Below are 15,489 nucleotides of genomic sequence, written 5' to 3' on the forward strand. Positions count from 1 at the left end.
TATTTTAGCTGAGTCTCTTAAGGTTTTAGAAACACTTTCTCATCCATTAATAAATGCTTATTGTAGAAAATACAAAAGCGGTCTGGACAGCTTTTTTCAGAGAGTGGACATCATCCCTAGCATATCTCTCCTCATTCCAGTTCCACGTTCAGATCATACGGAGTGTAGTCTTGTTTCTTTCTCTTGTCACTCAGCACTAACCTGAGCATTTCCCCATGTGATGTTTCGAGTATGGCTTCGATGATTGTATGACATTCCATTATATGTACCACATATAATGTAACCTTTCGCCTGCTTTGATAGCACATGGTTTCTCCATTTAGGAGAATGTGCGAGGGAATATTCTTACGTGGAAGTCTTTGCTTATTTAATAGGTTTACTCTGGGTTTCATTTGTCAGGTACTGTGCTAGGTTCTGGGGTAACTGGTAAGCAGACACTTACCACAGCCTCATAAATTCTGCACCGAAGTTAGGAAAAGAAGGAAACTAATATTTATCATAATTATATGATGAAAAAGTTAAGGGAAATTGACCTCTCAGGGAATGGTGCCCAGAGCCAAGCCCAGCCGGGGGGGAGGCAGGGGCATTCCCAGACGCGGACAAGCCTCTGCAAAGGGCCTAAAGCCAGAAGAACGCTGGCACACTGGGGAGACCCCACAGTTCCACAGTTGGAGCCAGTGAAGGATGTAGACATGGAGTAAGCACAGAGCACAGTGACTTAGCAGGAGAGTGGGCAGAGCTGAGGCGGAAAACCCAAAAATGTGTGCTCACAGCAGCAGCAATAGTTGAGTTTGGCCAGAGCAAGGAAGCTAGGATCAGAAATTGGCTGAAATATGGGGCCCTGGAATTTGATGACCTTGACTTAGGCATTTGGGAGCCATCTGCAGACCAGAGCAGAACAACCAGCATCAAGAACTTAAGCATGTGCAAGCTGAAATGAGGAAAATACTGGAAACTGGGAAACCAGTTGGACCAATTATTTTATTCACACTCATAAGGGATGTGGTTAAACCGGAAACTGAGCAGCACTGATGGGGGAGTACCTGGATCGTCCAGAGCAGAGATTTGACAGGACAGTTGGCCAGATGTGGAAGTAAAAGATAGAAAGTGATAGGTATTGGGAGGTTAATAGTAGTAGGCACGAGTGCTGACCCTGTGTATGGGGCAGATTTCAATTGTTTTCCTAAACAGAAACCTTTGGACTTGTTTTGTGGGAAGGAAAAGTAAAAAATACTGTGTATGTTACATATTTTCACATTTGGTTTCACCTTTGCAGCCTGTAAGGGGTTAAGTCGCTTATCCAATATCCTAATTTAAGGGCCCCTCCCCCTTTTATCTTAAGATTACAGGTAGCAAGCTGCAAATAAGTTACTGTTGTACTTTGCTGAGGCCTGAGATGAGGTGATGGGGATGGTGCTGACCCCAGTGATCATAGAAGGAGCCTCAGCACATCCAGCACAGTGCCCCTTGCCACCTGGGTGGGTCCTTAGTCACTTCCTTCCCTTGTCACCTCAGGTTTTTAGTTGGAATGGGTTAATAGTGGTTGCTTCTGCAGTGTTCTCAGTGAACTTCTGGAGTGAGTCAGCTGGTCTAATCCTTCCATTCTATCAAGTTATTGAGTTATTGAGATGCCAGGTCAGTTTGTCCTGCCCAATGAGTAAGAGAATTGTGTTCCTTAAAGAGAGGCTTGGGGGGAATACATTGGAGCCCCCGGAACACTTGGCTAGACACTTGTTAGTTCGAACTGTCACTTCCCATTTGCATCTCCGCTTTTCAGCTTTTAAAAAACCTCTTAGAATTCGAGTTTGCCCAGGGGTAGGAAGAAGGTTGTCACTGGAAGCGGGACCTGAACATGGGTTAGGATTATGGGGCTGTCACAACTAATTGAGATCTAGGCTCCCATTTGGACATCCACATTTGAATTTGTGTTATTTTTCAGGACTAAATTGGAGTGAATCAGGTAGGAGAAATAGGTGACCTTGGGATGAGAAAAGATTAGGAGGAGCACGGGTACTGCTGAGTGTCCCAGCCTCTGCCAGCTTATGAGATAGTACCGGGCCAGTTGGTGCCTGCCTGACAGTAGCTACCTCCCCTGTGCAAGCCAGGCCCCATCTGTGACCAGGAGCAGAGCCTTGTGGTGCCAGAGGCTTTGAGTACTTGTATAAATGAGCTCTGTCTGGCTGGATTTAGGAGGAACTGTTCAATCAAGCTCCCCTCCCCCTTCCCTCAAACTTTACAGAAAGTGAGCTAATTCCATGTATTCATTTCATCTTTATTGGGAAACTACTTGCCAGGGACTGTTTTAGGCACAGAAGATATGTTAGTGATCAAAACAGACAAAACTCCGGCAGTTGTGGAGTTTACCTTCTTTTGGGTTTACCTTCTTTTTGGTAAACATAGGTGCTACCTAAGTAAGTTCTGTGGGGGGCAGGGGGACAGCAGAATGCTGGCGGGTGGGGAAGGGAGTGGTAGAGATCAGGGTGTATCTCCTTTAGACAGTGACATTTGCACAAAGGTTAGAAGGAGTTAAGGGTGTGAGTCAGGAGGGTTTCTGGAGAAAGCCTTCCAAAGGGAGCCAACCAGCCAGGGTAAAGGCCTGGTAGTGAGCAAGGAGAGAGTGTAGGGGAAGAAGTTGGGGAGGTATCTAGGAGTCACTTGAGTTGGGCTGGAAGGCCACTGTAAGGATTTAGACCTTTATTCTTAGGTGAGATGAAAGCTACTGGTGTGTTTTCCGCTGCGTGTTAATATCTCATCTTTTAAAAGGATAGCCGGCTGCTTGCTAACAGTGAACCGTAGGGGAGAAAGTGAGAGGATAAGATGGAAGACCCTGTAGTAATCCACGTGTGAGAGAGAAATAGTGGCTTTGAGCAAAGAAGTAGAGGAGGTGGTGATTGGATTTTGGGTGAATTTTCAAGTCAGCCAACAGGATTTCCTGCTGGATTAAATCTGAGGTGTGAGAGAAAGGAATTAAGGATGTCTCCAAGGTTTTGGTCTTGGAAGCCACTGCAAGGATAGAGTTGCCACTAAATGAGATGGGGAAGGCACTGGGAGGAACAGGTTTGGCTAGAAAAGGTCAGGTTTTAGTCATCTGAAAGTAAGAATGCCAATTTAGACACGTATAGCGGCGGAGCCTGCAGTTGGGTTAGTTTGAGTTTAGGGAAGAGATCTGGTGTAGAAGTAGAAATTCAAAGGTGGCCAAGACACTGGAGTATGGAGAAATGTTTATTTTTTTTTAAAGATTTATTTATGCATACAAGAGCTGGGATGCAGGCCAGAGGTGCAGGGGGTGAGAGGATTCACCAGAGACAGAGTGGGGAACAGAACAGGCAGATTGACTGAAATACACTGGTGAGGGGAGCAGCGGGTGACACAGGTCTGCTGTGCCATGTGGGTTAGCTCCCTGCCTGGGGTTCGAACTGGTGCTGCAGTAGCCGCTGATAGCTTCATAGTGCTGATGCTTAAGCCTTGCGCCACCAGGGGGGCCCCTGGAGAAATGTGTAAAGAATGACTGAGCTCTGGACCATCCAACACTGAGATGGTGGGGATGGTGTGCTCTCCTGGAAGCCAAATGAAGGCATTCTGGAGAGGATGTGGTGAGCCATGGTGTGCACAGTGTGCTGGGTGAAGGGGCACTTCTTTCTGCCTGCTGGGCATCGTTCCTGGGGAGTCAGCAGTGCTCATGAGCAATTCAGGTGGCACATAATGGTGGGAACCCCATTCTGGAGTGGGTGTGAGCAGGAATACAAGGAAAGGAAATGGAGACAGTGAAAGAATAGACTGATTTTCAATTTTTGGTCTGAAAGTCCCACTGCATCTTTGAAATTGAGGACTCCAGGGGGCTTTCTTTTTGGGTTATATTTATGGATATTTGCAGTATTAAAAATCAAAATTAAGAAGAGCTTTAAATGTTCCTCTTGAATGAGTGAATAAACAAGTTTCATGTTAACTATCAGGATTTATGAAAAATTACTTCAAAAATAAAAAATTTCAGTAAGTAGCTTGGAGGTATTTGGGATTTTTATAACTCTTTCATATCTGCCTTAATAAGAGCTAGGTTCTCATATTTGCCTCTGCCTTATACACTGCTACCATATCATTCATGAAACATCTAGAAAACTCCACTGTACCCATAGGAAAGAATGAAAGTGAAAAGGGCAGCTTAGTATTATGGAAGGGTTAGTTTCATGGGTTCCTAAACTGAAATCCGTACTGTGAGAACTAATGGTACAGGTTGCTGTGAAGGGGAGCTGAGAAGTAGGGGGCAGCTTGGCAGCCTGCCAAGCTGATGTTGCAGGTGCCACCATGCACGTGTTTCCAGGGAGGTGGTTGTGGGATGGGGACTCTGCTTCCATGGCTAAGTTTGCTGTCTGGCAGGGCGTACCTGGAGATCTAGAGAGAAGGGAATTATTCAAGGTTCCAAGTGAAAGGACAGAACTTGATGTCCCAGTTCCTAGCCACCATTCCTATTAGACTTATTGGTGGGCTCAAATTCTGTATCAGAAACACGCTTGTCCCAGTACCAGCAGGATAAAGAGAAACCTCTATAGTCTAAGGTCTTAGATTTCAAAGTGGCACTTAAACCAAAGCTACATGGTTTTCACTTTTTGCAGCAATGAACTGGAAATGTGCTTTGGGTTGGAAACATGGGGTTCCCCTGCAAGGAGTGTTGCTTAGTGGGCTGTCCAGGATTGAGGCCCATTTCTGTGGTTTACTGGTTATGTGACTTCAGGCTTATTAATTCACCTCTCTCAGTTTTATTATCCATAAAATGGAGTAGACCACATTTATCTTCTTAAGGTTGTCAGGAGAATCATAGGAGGTTGTGAAAATGCTCTCTATAAACTGTCTAAATTTAAATGCTAAATGGTAGAATTTTGGATATACACTTTGGCCGGGGGTAGAAGTATTGTCTCAGCTTCCATCCCCCTCTGAAGATGGTGGCTTTTAGTAGCCATGCTTAGGAGAATTAGCAAATGCCTTTTAAAAAAAAAAAAAAAAAGCTGTACTCAAGGCAACTCTGTCCCAATTGGTTGTTCCCAAAAAGTGTATCTATTTTTAAAAATTACTCAATGATGGGTCCTATTTCTCCCTTATTTGTCACTTTGGAAGATGTTTAGTAATCTCTGACGGTTGCTATCAGCCAACCACGGGCCTTATCCAAGCGGGAAGCCTGCCAAGCCGATGTTGCAGGTGCCACCACGCACGTGTTTCCAGGGAGGTGGTTGTGGGATGGGGACTCTGCATCCATGGCTAAGTTTGCTGTCTGGTAGACAAACCTTGGTTACTAGGGCCTTCTGAAGCCAGGGCCCTTGAATGACGTTTATTTGGAGTGGGCTGCTCAGGCCTGCTGAAGGAAATCAGATGTTGGTGTGACCTGAGGGGTCATAGAAAATATTCTTGCTTCATATGCAATATTGGTGCTTGCCTAACGCCAGAGAAGGAAATCAGGCCGAATTTTTTATTGAAGTAATAAATGACAAATTTATCCCTGACTGGGATCCAAAGATGTGCCTGGGTGTCCTGGGTCAGCCCCATGACCCGGACTTCAGGTTTTGCTTTTGTTTTATGAGATCTGAGGGTTTTTAATCTGGGGGTCCAGAACTCTGGTTGCCTCCCTGGCAGTCTGAGGTGGATTCATAGGCCTTTTCGGCTCATCTGCTAGTCAGTAGCATGTTAGTTGATCGGGAAGCTGTAGAAGCCAGTTCAGATCATGCACTTCTTTTTGGCTAGTGTGATGCCCAATTGATCACATCCTACGTATCAAGTTAAGCGGAAGTGATACTGAAAACTGAAACATGGAAAACAAACACTTAATGTGGCTTTAAGCAGCATCATCTTCAAAACGGGCCCTGGAGGGTGTAAATTAAAAGGTTTTGGGGTGAGAAGTTAGAAACCCACAGGTACATAGGTCTCCAGTCCCCTCTTGTTAAGTGTGACTTCTGGCCCAGCTGTCCGGCCTGTCCATGAACTAACGCAGGAGCACATGAGGCATCCCTTTCCTGTCAGAATTGACAGATGAGACTTAGCCTCTGGGGCGTGCAGTCCCTGCCTGAAGCGTCACCTGGTGAGTGTAGAGGGAGAAGGGGTAGGCTGTGAAGGCGGGCAAAGTGTCCAAAAATATCACTGATGATGTTTAATGAGTGGTGGTGGTGGTGAGTAATGAGCGTTCCTGGCCTGGGTGCTTTTTGACTGTTATTTCACTTTCGAGTACTTCTAAATGTTACAGAACTAATGGCAAAACCGATGTTTGAACCGAGATCTTATATCCTTAGTTGTAACCAGTGTGATACATTGCTTCGTTGAAACATCTATAAACTCCAAGTGTTTTCATGATTGAATTCAATTGAGCATCAGTTGAATTTCCTGCCCTTCTAGCCCAGCACACTTGCGATAACATGGACGTGAGTACCTGACACTGCCTGGCACTTAGGGAGGTTCGAGTTAAGTGTGCGCTGGTATATAACTAGATAGCCCAAAGGAAAGTTAAGCAAGGGGACTTCATGGAGCAGGTGTCATTATAGAAGGGACTAAAGTGTTGATTTGATTCTTACACCTCAGGCTCATCTTGCTTCATCTCTGAAGACTTGAACTGCCCAAAGCGGGGGGAGGGGGGAATGCCAACCATACCTGAAGAGCCATAAAGAGGGAGGGTTTACTTAAAGAGAGCATGAGGAAAGGGAGTTTAACCAGTGATGAATGGTTCTTTGATCCATGCTGATTCTAGACCCTCATACCCTTTTCCAAGTCTGAGTCCCTGTCTGTGTAGTGGCCTTGGCTTACCCTGTCTCTGGAACTTGACAGCAGGCGCCCTGGAGGGCTTGTGAGAGAACAATCTAAGGCTGAGCCCTCACTGCAAGGACTGTAGCCCTAGGGGCTGGTATACAAAGGGACCTTGGGACCTTATCTGTCTACTGGTGTTTTCTGGGAGTTTCCCCCAGGTGGGGACGGCTGATATTTGTGAGGCCAGTAAGCTCCCTAAAGGGGGCCTTCGCCCCTGCTGTTGCCAGCATGACACTGATGCTCAGCCAGGAAGCTAAGCTGTTGGTTGTGTCACGGGGCTGGCGGCCCCCAGGGATAATCCATCCCTGGAACCTCAGCAGAACATCAAAGCACCCTTGAGGGGACAGGCCTGCCCCGAGGCTGCTACTGTTCACATCCTCCTCCCTGGCATTCTGGCCCCACCTAACCTAGATAGTATCTCTTTGGGCAAATCAAAATAGTCCTGTAATCATCCAGTGTGAGTGCGGGATGACTGGGATCCTTCCAACTCCAACTTCCTCTGGCCCCAGAGACACAAAGACACTCCCATCGGCAGCTCCTGGTTATTAAAACCTGCTGTGAGCCTGCCTCTGACCTACAGGGCATGGCTCTCCCCTTCTAGAGCTAGCCCTGAATTCAGCATTTTACATAAATTATTATCACATCTGCATGACTTTTGTTTTGCTATTATTTTGCAGATGAAGAAGGTGGGAGTTATTTTCCTGAGGTTTTGAGACTAGGGTTTGAAACAAGGCGTCTGACAGGAAGTTCCATTGTTCCATTCTGCCTCTTAAGAAACTTTGATGAATTCATATTTTGAGGCCTGTGATGGTTTCCCCCCAGATAGCGTCACCCAGGTGTCCCCTTAGGTGTTCATGTCCAGTGCTGAGCCTGGGTGCCCAGTTGTGGGGCTCCCATCTGCCTCTGCAGCTGAGGTTGGCTTGTGTGGGGGTTCCTGTGTCACTGATGCAGCCCCAAACATGGGCAAGTGAGGCATGCCTTGGATAGTGAGGCACCCACTTAACCAGGGGTTGGGCAACAGTGAGCCGAGCCGCACAGGCAGGCAGAGGTCCCAAAGCGCGCCCCGCCTGAGCACTGGGACGGCTCCGCACCGAGGAAGTGCTGACAGTGGATCAGCCTGTGGCTCCAGTGTAAGGGAAGGGGCTGGCAGGACCCAAAGGCCGCCTAGTGGCTCCACCTGGTCCCCTGGTCCCCGGGCTGAAGTCTGTTCCAAGTGAATTTAGTCTGGGCATTTGAGATTGATGAGGGCCCAAAGCAAAATGGTGCTTGCTGGGCTTCTCCCTGACATATCTTTTAGCTCATTCATTGAATCTTGAGGGGATTCGAGGGGTTTTATGCGTGCCAAGCATTGGTGTGGCCGCCTGCCAAGATTTGGTCAGCTGGAGTCCTCTGGCTCATGGCAGGCACTTAGCGTGGAGGTTGCTTCCTTGACCCTAGTGGTGTTCTTTGGAGCTCACAGTGCAGCAGTGGGGTAAGAGGTGGACACTGGTTGTAGTAGCTTGTGGCGCAGGAGAGATGGAGAGCAGAGGACACTTTTTGGAGGAGGTGCTGGGGCTGGCTCTTCATGGTAGGTTTAGGGGTGCTCTAAGCCAGGTGAGGAGTGAGGTCCCAACTCAGGGGTTGTCATAATCTCAGGCTTGGCACACTGTCTTCGATGCAGGGCTCTCAGCTGGCAAGGGGAAAGGGCACGGATCTGGTAGGGAGATTCCCAACTGGAGGTGCTTCCAGACCCCGGGCCCAGGAGAAGGCCATGGTTCTATGTTGGAAAATGTAGAGCAGCAGCTCCAGCCCCTTTGCTCATTTCCACTAGCACGTCCTCGGAGGTAGTACAAAATGAAAGCAAATGGAGACCTCCTCCAGCATTTGTAGGATTCAGAGGCAGGGCAGGCCTTAAAACTGCCAGCCAAGTTTAAAATAAATCAATACCATAAAATAGTGCAATGAATTTCCCAAGTCTAAGGGAATTTCACTTTCAGTTAGAGGTGCCAGGGGAAAGCTATAACTCAGCCTGCATCATACACAGGTCAGAATTCTGTATTTTGATTCTTTGTAAAAGAAAGTGATGTCTAGGGATTCAGAGGGATGGATTAGAGCCACCCAGGCGCACCGTTGAGCAGAGTGGGGAAGATGAAAATGCGTCCATTTTCCTAGCTGCAAAAAGCTGTGTGGTGAAGCTTATTAGGCAGGTAACCTCAGGAGGGTGGCCTTGGTTTTCAAAATTCACTCACGCCGGGGGGGCATGGTGCTAGAGCAGTCGTGGAAGGCAGGTTGGTTGGATTGTGGTGTTGACCATCTGTCCCAGGGACAGTCAGTGATGATGCGAGCCCGTTGACTCATTCTGCGTGGCTTCCACCCTTTGGGGGAAAGGAAACCCTTAAATCTCATGTACAGGACTATTTTGTTTTTATCTTTTCTGCTTTTTTCAGACATGTCTAAGACATGTCCTCCAGAAAGTTCCCAGTCTAGGGCAAATCTAAGGCCTGGGCTAGAGCTCTAGTGCTGTCAGATCTTGGCAGAATGCACGAGTCTTACCAGCACCACCCAACCCTGTACCAGACGTAGAGAACTGGGAGTCGCAAGGAAAGACTCATTTGTTGTTAGTAACCAGATTGCATACTTGGATTTGATGACTGTTTTGGACAGAACCCTGGGTTTGCATGGGGCAGTAGAAATGAAAATACCACACCCCAGACAGACAACAGGGTGACTTCTGCCTTTTTCAAAAGAAAAAAAAAAGAAAAAAAAAAACAGTAACAACAAAGAAGGTCAGCATTTAGGCCAATTGCCCAAACTGAAATCCAGACGTCACCACTGACCTGGTCCTGAGGTCCTCTTCCCTCCTGCCCCCACCACGAGCATCCCAGGCATGAACACCAACCAGGTGTGGCACAGAAAGCCTTTGGGGAGCGCATGTCATTCCAGCTCACTGTCTTGCAGGCCCTGGAGAAACGAGATAACTGCCCCAGACTCCAGTTTCCTACCCGGAATTTTATAAGTGGAGGGAACCAAGGATGTCATGAGAAGTTTCTACTTAATAGATGGAGGTTCTGTCCCATGATCCTGGAGATAGCCGCACGCTGTCACCCCTCCTCCCTGCTGCTCCTCACGAGCTCCCACCCCCAGCACACACGGTATCCATGAGAAACCTGAGCGTGGTGCTTCTCAGGGGTCCCCAGACTGGCAGCATCCCCTGGAAACTTGTTAGAAATGGGTGTTTCTGAGCCACTCACCCCCATGATGCTGGTGTTCGCTAGAGTTTGAAAACTGCCCAAGCAAAAGAAGGTAAAGACAGCCGCCCCCTTCCCCTGCGTTAAGCGCACGGCTGTCTGCCTCACCTCTCTCCCCTTTGCACTCAAGAAGTTTGGCTCTAGGCCCAGAGCTGGGAGGGCATGCTGGGTTCCAGTGCTGGCTCTGTCTCCTATAACTACCTGGCACTCAGGCCGTCGTGCACCGTGGGCTGTGGTTTCCTCATCCAGAAACCAGGGTGCCTGAAGACCACTCCCCTCAGACCTGGCACCTTCACAGTTCTGTGGCAGTTGGGGTTCTGGGGCCCGGGACTGGCTCTTGCTCCATTCCCCCCTCAGCCAGCATTTTAGTCTTTAAGAAGCAGAAAACAATTGAGCTTCTCCACGGGCTTCCCTGAGCCGGGGACTGGACTTCTGAGCCCTGACAACAGTGAGCATTGTGGATGGTCTGAGGGAAGTGCCGTCTATGGAATAACTGATCCTTTAGGCCTTTATGGTGGAAGGGGGCGTCATCCTCAGAAAGGGGAATTGAGAGGTGGTGGGGGAAGTAGCAGGAGGCAGAGGTGGAGCTCAGGTCTCTTGGTGGTGTTCTTAGACACGACTCCGAGTCCCAACTGAGCAAACTCACTTGTCCACTCCGTAAACCTCTGTGCCGGCCTTGCAGCCTGGGAATGGAGAGCCTGACTTCGTTCCATCTAAAGCGTAGGCATCTCTCTGAGCCTTGGAGCCCATGTGTAAAAGAGAGTCACTCACACTTACCCTGAGGATTCACATTAACATGAAGTTGGCAATGGACGCTGGGCACGCAGTGGACACTAAGGCTGGGAGTCCTGCTGTCCTCTAAATCGGGTCTTGACCACACCAGTCAGAGCTAAAATTAGCAGAATGTATAGAAGTTCTGTGCTGCCGCTCCTCCCCCACCAATAGAAAGGCTAGCACCCACCGCCCCAACACAGTTTTTAATTCATTGCTTATATATGTTCCAGGCACTGTGCTAGGTGCTTGTGTTACATCAGTGACTCCAGATGCGATCCCATCCTTGGGGTACTGACACCTTGGATCTCAAGGTCCATGTCATACGGGGAAACAACAGATCCAGCGTCAAGGGTGTGTGGCTGAAGGAAAGAGCAGAAATAGCAGGATGACCTGCCCATGGCTGGCAGAGAATGTAACTGCAAAGGTGACACTGGAGCAGACCCCTCAGCTGCTAAGCTGAGGGGCAAGGTAACCAGTGGGCGCATGGTGGCCCAGGTGGAGGGAGGTTGGGAGGAGACCAGGGCCCATGCACGCCAGACCTTTGTAGGTCATGGTATGTCATTGAGTGGTGGGCGTAACTCTCCGATTTGCATGTTTGCAAAGAGCCCTGTGGCTCTGTGGCTGCGAGAATTGCAGAGGCAGGTGTGGAAGCAGAGGGCCTGTTGGGAAGCTGTGGTTTCCTGCTTAGTGTGCCTGGTGCGGCGGATGGAGAAGAGTAGATTTAAGGTGCATTTTGGAGGTTTATAAAGGACTTGCAGGTGGACCGAATCAAGGAGGTGACTTGGGAGGGAGGGTCTCAACAGGGACTCTTAGTCCTGTGCCTCAAGTCACCAGGCAGGGGGGGCTAGTGAACACCGCAGGGGTAGGGTATAAATGTGCCTGGGATATATGCACTTGGGGGCATCCTTTCTCCTCGGGTCGGAGTTTGTGGTGAATTGTGAGTGATCGGGTCTTCTGAGGCTGCTGAGTGGAGTTTGGGGCTGAGCTCAGACACCGAGTAACCTCCTGAGACCAGCGCTGCCTTCCCAGCCCTTACTTGGTGCTGGGCCGAGCTGTATTCTTCCCTTTATAATCAGCTTCTCATTAGGTGATGATGTGTCTGGCTCTTCTGTGTCTTTATTTGCATATGTGCTCTACTATAAGTCTCCAGAACACAGGGTTTTGTTGCTTTTTGTGTTTACTTTTGCTTTTCAGAGCTGAGAACCTGTGCAGTGTCCTGTCACATGGGCAGGCTGGTGGTTCTGCCAGGGAGCAGCTTTCCAGCACACGCATCTTTGTGTGTGTGTGTGGTTTTTAAATAGTTATATAACATCAGGACCGTGATTGCTGACTATAAAATTGATTTTGAGAGCCACTTTAGCTTGTAAATTAGGAAATACTTTCTATTTTGGGTTAAGGAAAGGAGTTCAGGGGAAGGAGGAGAGGGGAACAGACTTTTCTGATCTCAGCTGCTTTCGGGTTTCTAAGTTGCAAGGCCCTGCAGCCTTAACCTGACATCCAGCGCGCAGGGAGGTTATGCAGTGACCATCATTTCCCGTCGGTGCTCACGGGAAGGTGTTGTGCGAGGTGTAGAAAGTGCCCGGTGCCATTCCTCGCCTGCAGCGAGGGTTCAGTAAATGGTGACTCTGTGGATTGCCCTCATCCTGTTTGTTTTTGCCAAATCCTCATAGGCTAATCATTCTTTTTCTTCACTTCTCACTAACAGTTTGCAGAGCCCTTTTTTCCTAAGAGAACGCCAAACCCTGTAGAAAGTGGCCCCAGTGCGTTCCCCTTGGCACCCGGGGCTTTGGACTGGCTGTTGTAACCAGAAGCCCATATGTTCTCCCTTTGCCCAGGCCTCATTGGGCGTGACCTCGTTTGAGTCTTTCCTTTTATAACCACAGATTGTCCTGGGCCCATATGGAAGAGCGACCTCTCCCCTGAGCTGTAGCGGCCCTGCAGACATCTTCCTTCTGGCGACGCGCCGGAAGGAGAACTCTCTCAGGAGCCCATCCTCTCCCAGAGCCGTTTCTCTACTAATCACAGCAGCCGCAGCTGAACCTCAGTCTCTTTGGGGGCCAATTGAGGCAGTCGGGCTCCTTTCATTTTATCCCCACGCTTAATAAGTTGAAGGGATTAGTTAGGGTATCCCCCTGTCCCCATAGGCGACTGCCAATTACCAGAGTTGTTTCTGGAAACCAAAAGTTCCCCTTAGTTGATCTTGAGTGAGTTCCACCCAGCTCCTGTTTACCTGCTAAGGTGCTCAGGGAAACCAGCTTCAGTGCCCTACTGGCCTCATGACTTCCCCGGGCCAGAAACATCTGCTTACAGGTATCCCCAGACCCAGGTGGGATGACACAGTGTGTCTTGTGCTGATTTCAAGTCACCAGATGTCTCCAAGATCTCAGACTCTTAGACGTCCCCCCAGTGATGCTTCTTCTTGGCAAGCTTTATTAGCATTTTTGGCAGCATTCTCCAAAAGATCAAAAGTTTTAAACAGTATTAAGCAGGGTAGCAGTGGTGGCAGCAGCAGCACTGCTGACACGTGACCAACTGTCTGCCTGAGAGCTTCCACGGTAACTGCCACTGCACTTTGCAGAGAACCAGCTTTCCACACACATGAGATAAAGGTGACATCTGTTGCGTCAGCATGCCCTCTGGGCTTGGAGCTCTGCTCATCCCCCTTCTCTCTGTGAGCCGGGCCTGCCAGGGCTTGCTGCAATTGTGTGTCCTCCTGTAGTGAGTGGGCCGTGATTGGAGCCCTCCTGGCATAGCGCTAAGCGCATCTCTTCTCAGTAGTGCCTCAGTGGCACTGAAAGGGAGTCTCAGGTTCAGCTTGAAAATCTGGTAGGAAAACACCATTGTGTCCTTAGAAGGGGCTCCGCGCCCCGAGCAGAAAGCTTGGCTCTCTGGCCTCAGTCCCTCTGACAGATTGGAATAGACGGTAGTGCCGGGGCCACTGAGCCTCCAGGGCCGAAAGCTGAGAGCGGAGTATGAAGCCAGCTGCTCTGGTGTGTTAAATAAGTAAAGAATGACTCGTTTGGAAGCTAATCCTACTTAGTAGGAAAGACCTGCCCCCTGTGACCCCAAGCTTGCCTTGCCTGTGCCCCCACAGCCTGATATGCTGAAAAGTACTATATCTGGGCCACAGTTTGCGTGTTTGCAAAATGGGAATAATTCCTACATAGTCCTTTGTCTGGGCAAAGGAGGCATTGCATTCAGCCTCTTGTGGCGCCTGGCATCTGAAATGTTTCTTTAGCCACAGCAATGATCCTCCAGATGGGACTACAGGGAGAATTTGGGTAAGAGTGAGTTCTTGGCTCCCCCCACCCCAATACCATAGTTTGCATTGAGGCAGTGCTGTGGTTTCTGAGCATGCCAACCAGGGGTCTTTCTTTTCTGTTAAGTAGATGAGAAGTAGAAAGCGACAAAGAAAGCTGGACTTGGGGTTTGAATCCCACTATTTACTAGTTATTTAAACTTTTGAACTTACTAAGTAACATCCAAGACTGAACTTCCCCATCTGTAGAGAGGCCCTTTTTCCTGGATGAATGTGCACATGGAGAGTGAGGGGGGTGTGCGAGAGGACTCCCTCAGCTTCAGAATGCTCCGCTTAGCGTAACAGGCAGCACAGACTCGTGTGCTGTGCTGCTGGCTGCCCGGCTCTGGAGGCCTCCTGCAGGGTACGTCACTGGGGATGCCAGCCGGCGCTTCATGGAGCAGCTGGGACATTTTTATACAATACACCAAAAACAGATCCTAGCAGCCAACCAGGTTATATTTCAGATGTCTAGGTCCCTGGGCTTCAGAAGTCCATCTGTGGGGTCAGCACGTCAGATAGTTCCGAGGGTACCACTTCCCACCCTCTGGCTGTCCCTGGGGCGTGACAGAAGCATACATGATTCAGAGTCAGGATTGGAGAACTCCACTCCCCCTTCACCACCTCCACTGTCTTTCATCTGTACTGAAAATATAGGACTAAAAGTTCCTGAATTAAGCCTTGGCTCTAGGTAGGTTACAGGTAAAAGGCCAATCATCCTAAGAATCAAAGCGACCAAGGACACAGCAAGAAGAGCATACTCAAAGTGCCCGCCGGGCGCCGGGGTGGACCCTGCTCTCAAGTCCCCATGCCTTACAGCAGATCCCACAGGGTAGCGAGCAATGCCGCCCTTCTTTGACAAGGAGGCTCAGAGAGTGTCGATAGCTAGTTAAGGGACCGAGCTCAAATTTGAACTCAGGACTGTCCACCATGGTCCGTGCCGTCTCCCTGCTAGAGCGCTGGTAGGAAGATGCCTAAGTAAACCGTAGTTGTGACTTCCAGAAGATTTAACTTCTGCAGTTGCCAGGCTTACGCATTTCCAGATGTGTAGAGGGGGTGGGGGTGGGGCGTAGAGAAATGGGGACTAGTTTTTTAAACTCTTCATATTTATTTTCATGAAATAAATGACATTTTGACACCAACAAAGTAAGAGGGCCATACTTTTGTAATAAAGGATAATCTTACTCAGCCAGGTGTTCTGTGTGTGCAGGTTGAAGACCAGGGGAAGGAGATGGAACATGTGAGCCCTTTGGGCCACCCCCCTCCTTGCTTGTTTCCTCTGGCTCTCCCCAACTTCTGGTCTCCAAACTGCTCATGACCGTGGTGGGGCAGTTCAGTTCCCAAGTCTCCTTGGAGAGACCAGACAACTGTGTGCCTGGCAGAGGAACTTGCCAGAAGCTGCTTCCTGCC

At 49.1% G+C, this 15,489-nt stretch overlaps 1 protein-coding gene and 1 long non-coding RNA gene across 2 annotated transcripts in view; one reads left to right on the top strand and one right to left on the bottom strand.

Moving 5' to 3' along the window:
- The window catches only part of STK35 (serine/threonine kinase 35), a 37,368-nt gene that overhangs the window by 13,833 nt on the left and 8,046 nt on the right, over window positions 1-15,489 (top strand).
- Window positions 8,544-10,303, bottom strand: LOC129146105 (uncharacterized). The gene is made up of 3 exons (XR_008552592.1): window positions 10,116-10,303; window positions 9,597-9,720; window positions 8,544-9,134 (listed from the first exon to the last, which is right to left on the bottom strand). It is a non-coding gene; the product is annotated as an uncharacterized LOC129146105 (long non-coding RNA).

The sequence above is a fragment of the Talpa occidentalis genome, unplaced genomic scaffold (assembly GCF_014898055.3).
Source record: "Talpa occidentalis isolate TD23 unplaced genomic scaffold, MPIMG_talOcc4v2.1 talOcc4.10, whole genome shotgun sequence".
Taxonomy (NCBI): domain Eukaryota; kingdom Metazoa; phylum Chordata; class Mammalia; order Eulipotyphla; family Talpidae; genus Talpa; species Talpa occidentalis.